Raw genomic sequence first — 4,725 nt, forward strand, 5'->3', positions numbered from 1 at the left:
AGTGGACTTAACTACATTCTGATCTTTAGACTCTAAAATCTGTACTATAGAAGCAACTTTGATCTGGCTGATGCAAATATGTATATGAGCAATTATCAAAGTTCTTTAATTCTTTTGAAACTGAACTAAATTGTTAATAACTTTGGTAAGAGTAAAATGTCAAACAAAATTTTTTTCAAGATTACATACACAAGACTTCCAGTCTAAAAATTGTAACACTCTAGGTCTTCATTTCTAAACGTAATCGTAAACTTGAACGTAAATTTTTCAAAATGTCAGTTTTTAGCGCGGCACATTTGCACTTATATAGAAAATTTTAATTATTGCGTAAATTGAGCTTTTAGTTGTTTTGAAATATAAAATCGGAGGAGCATGCAAAAATATTCGAATGCAAAAATGTTATTAAAAAATTTTATAAAATTTCATTTTATTATTTTTGTGATTTTATTTGTAGATAATAGATAATGACGAACACAATGGTTTGGGATCATAACTGTATTTTCCAAAGCACATCATGGATGATGCTCAAAATTCCTCAAAATTGTTACCATTTGCAAGTTTTCTTAATACTTTAATGTAAAACTGGGGCGCATTAAAAAAGTTAAATAATTGTAGTTTTTTTTTAAATAAATCTTATGGTAAGTATTTAATGCGTTAAATTGAATTATTTTTACAATTATGTACAACTTTTTTCAAATAGTACATACTATTTTTAAGAATTTTTTAATATATTAAAGAGAAAATCGCTATAATTTTTGCGCCCCTCGATTAAAATAATTAACGCGAACGAATTCATCATATATTAGGGTCTGTTTATATTCACACAAAATATTTTGAATGTGCCACCAAAAAATTTTTTTGATTTTCTTTAACTCTAAAATCAAATTTTTTTGATAATTGGTCATATTTATCTTAATAAAAAATTCATATATAAATACTATATACGATCTAAAAATATTTTTCCTTTTGTGACACTATTCAAAAATTAATGTAAATATTTACTTTTTTATTATTTTATCACTTTTATTTAAATTAAAAAAAATCTACTATTTATATAAATATTTGCTAAAGGCTTTATTTTGAATCCTTGTTATATGTTTGTATCAACATTTGACATAAAATTTTTCTTCTACTTTAAAAAGAGATTTAGTTTATATCTTATTCTCTACATTTTTTTCTGTCAAATTCTATGTCATTTTCATTTTCTCCATATGAGCTGTTATTGCAACATTTGATTGCAACAATAGATGATTTTTTTTGCATTCAGTTGTTTGCATGTCTATGTCCTTATGTTTATTTCTAGATCTTTTAACTTTTGCTAAAAGTTAAAATAAATATTTTTCTTTTTTATATTTATCTATTATTCTAGGGAAGAAAGAAAATAAAAATGCAACAAAATATTCAAATGATTGAGAACATGATGATGATGATTGTAAAAAATAAAAATAACAAACATATTGTTAAAATATGTATGTATTTATGTATTTATAGTGGTTTTCTGTATTGTCTGCCCACAATTCCCAACTAGAGAATGTTGCATGTTGTCGGTTTTATGTCGAAGTCTAAGGAAGAATTATTGAAAAAGGGAGTATAGGAAAATAAAATACTAAACAATTCTGCATTTGTCATGTTTAAAAGTTGCATATTTTATACTTTTGTTGACAGTTTCAATTTCAATATTATTCTTTATTTGTTTTGTTTTTATTTTAGTTTTAATATTTGTTTGTCGATTGTGTGTGTGTGTGTGTGATGGATTTGATTTAAAAGTGGAATGGTTGGATTTGTAAATGATTTATAATAAAATAATTTTATTGTTTTTTTCATAATCCTAATATGGTTTAGACAAAATTCTTATAAACAAAAGAAAAAGTCTATATATATCTCAAATATATAGACTTGACCATAGTCTGGACTATAAAATTTACTACAATCAGTGAATTCGAGAAAAGTCAGGATTATGCCCTTAATTAATTTTTAAACTACAAACTTAACTATAGGGTGAACCATACTCTATACTATAGTTCGAACTGCATACTCATCTATAGTCTGTACTAAGACTCAACTATAAACTTATCTACAGATCATGATCTTGACAATATATGTATTATAGTCTGGACTATGGACTATATTATATGGACTCACGTATAGTCTGAAATATATACATGGCTATATTCCGGATTATAGCCTGCACTGCATACGAGACTAATATATACTATAGACACACCCATAGTCTGGTCTTGACTATAGAGTCGACTGATAATATTGTCTAGATATCAAACTTTAGTCCAGCCTAAAGTGGTCTGGACTATAAACCCGACTATAGGCTAGATTCTCGAGTATAGAATAGATATAGTCGACTTCAGTATGAGCTGAATTGTAACTCAATAACTAGATGAATTTGATGAATATGACAATATTCATGTCTAAACTATATATTCATGTCTGGAATATATACATGACTATATTCTGGACTATAGTCAACATTATAGCTGCATACTAGACTAGTATATACTATAGAATCACTCATAGTCTGGTCTTGACTATATAGTCTATTGGTAATAACGTCTGGATATCAAAATTTAGTCCAGTCTAAAGTGGTTTTGATTATTGTCTTGACTATAAACTCCACTATAGATTGGATTCTGGAGTATAGAAAAGATAAAGTCGACTTCAGTTTGAGCTAAATTACATCTCAACAACTAGATGAATGAACTGAACTGAACAACCTTCAAACCATTTTAACTTTGCAGACAATACATTTCTCTTGTCTATTTAATATGTCAACGCTTGTCTAGAACTAAGTTTTTTCCCATAAAAATATTTAAAAAATCTTAAAAGTAAAATTTCAAAAAATAGTAATATACAAAGATTATAATTTAAAATAGTTTTTGCTATTAAAAGTTTTTAATTTTCGTAAAAATTTTATAAAATATTTATTAATCTCTAAACTTTTTAATCTAATCTTTGCGATATATTTACGAATATTTTTGCAAATATGTATGTATGTATTTTTCAAATATTGTTATTTAATACGATTATTAAAGTTAAATTTTTGATTGCTACAAAATTACTATAGAAACTTTGTAGTTACTGCTGTCAGCTTGAGGTTATTTTTAGAAACTTATAAATAAAATATTTATATACATATTAGAATTAAATTCTACATACTAGCACTTATAGAAACACATGTGTATAAGTACATTGTCCATGTGTGTATATTGTTGGTTATGTTTGTGATCTGTTAAAGTGACCTTTTACTTTTCCTTTTGGCTTGTTACGATGACTAGTTAGTTGGTTGGCTGTAGCTAGTGACCGGTAAAAGTCATAAAATTTTCTAAAATAAAAACAATATTTTGCAAAATTAGATTTTCTCGTAATAAAGTTTACGAACATTATTAGAAACATTTCTAGTTGAGTGTGTATGAGTGTATGTTGAAAACATTGTTGTTTTATTAACATTTTCAAAAGGGTTGGGTACGAAATGAACCACGCAAATATTAAATCAAAAGAAAATGTAATTAAAATTGTAATAGAATCGACTGTAATCTGGTGTATAGATCCGAGTACAGTCTATTTTTTGGACAACACTATAGAATCGACTATTGACCAGACAATACAAGTAGCAATTTTCTGAAGCCACTTAAATGTGACTATAGACCCGACAATAGTTTGGACTATAGAGACAGTGCAGATTAAAGACCCGATTACCGTTCAGTCTTAAAAGCCGATCAAGATCTAGTCTAAACAAACGACTTTAGACTACACTATACATCATATTATAGTAACTATCCGATTGTTTGTAAAATATTCCATAAGTAAATATTGCTGGGATATTTAGTTATTCACTGAGTATTATAGCCTGCTAGTTATACGATTAAATTATAAAGAGTTTTTCTTTCTCCTTTTGCCTGTGATTATGGGAGTTTCAACATATGGCCCAAAATAAAGTTTTAGTTTCATGTTAAAATACACAGACAAACACATGGCTTAATTGATATTTCATTGTCATATCAGAGAGTATGCGTGTTAAATGAAGGTGTTTACTACTTTTTTACCTCCTATATTATAAATATTATTTCTTTTTTAATTTTAGATTTATTTTTATTTTTTGTGGCAAATAAAGATAATGAGATTTTGATGCGAAAAATATTAATTAATGGAAAAAATTGTGTTTTTATTATCTGTCTTTATAAGTAGGTAATAATATGTGTAACAGCGGTATGTGGCTTAATTCTCCACATGAAGTGTTAATCATGGCCCAAAAAAATATGTTTCGTTAATTTAATCAAAGCACGCAAACCACGCATCAGCATCCAGGCATAATAAATTTGAAAAATGTGTATTTTTTAGCATGAAAAATGCTTGAGCTTTTATTAAATCAATCAAAAGGAGAACGTTATGAATAATGATTAAGAAAATTATTTTTTTTTTTTTTGGAAATATTTTAAACGAAAAATATGAAAACTTCTATATAAGTGCATGTAAGAAATTTCAATGAAATACATTCAGGTATTTTACATAACGTGGTAAGGGTATTCGGTGTTTGTGCGGATGTTTGTAAAGTATACAATATATGTACGTAAAACACTAGTTCTAAAACTTACCAATAACTTCTACTTAGTTCAGTTCTAGTTCAGTTCTAGTTCAGTTCTAGTTCAGTTCTAGTTCAGTTCTAGTTCAGTTCTAGTTCAGTTCTAGTTCAGTTCTAATTCAGTTCTAGTTCAG

The sequence above is a fragment of the Lucilia cuprina genome, chromosome 2, assembly GCF_022045245.1.
Source record: "Lucilia cuprina isolate Lc7/37 chromosome 2, ASM2204524v1, whole genome shotgun sequence".
Taxonomy (NCBI): domain Eukaryota; kingdom Metazoa; phylum Arthropoda; class Insecta; order Diptera; family Calliphoridae; genus Lucilia; species Lucilia cuprina.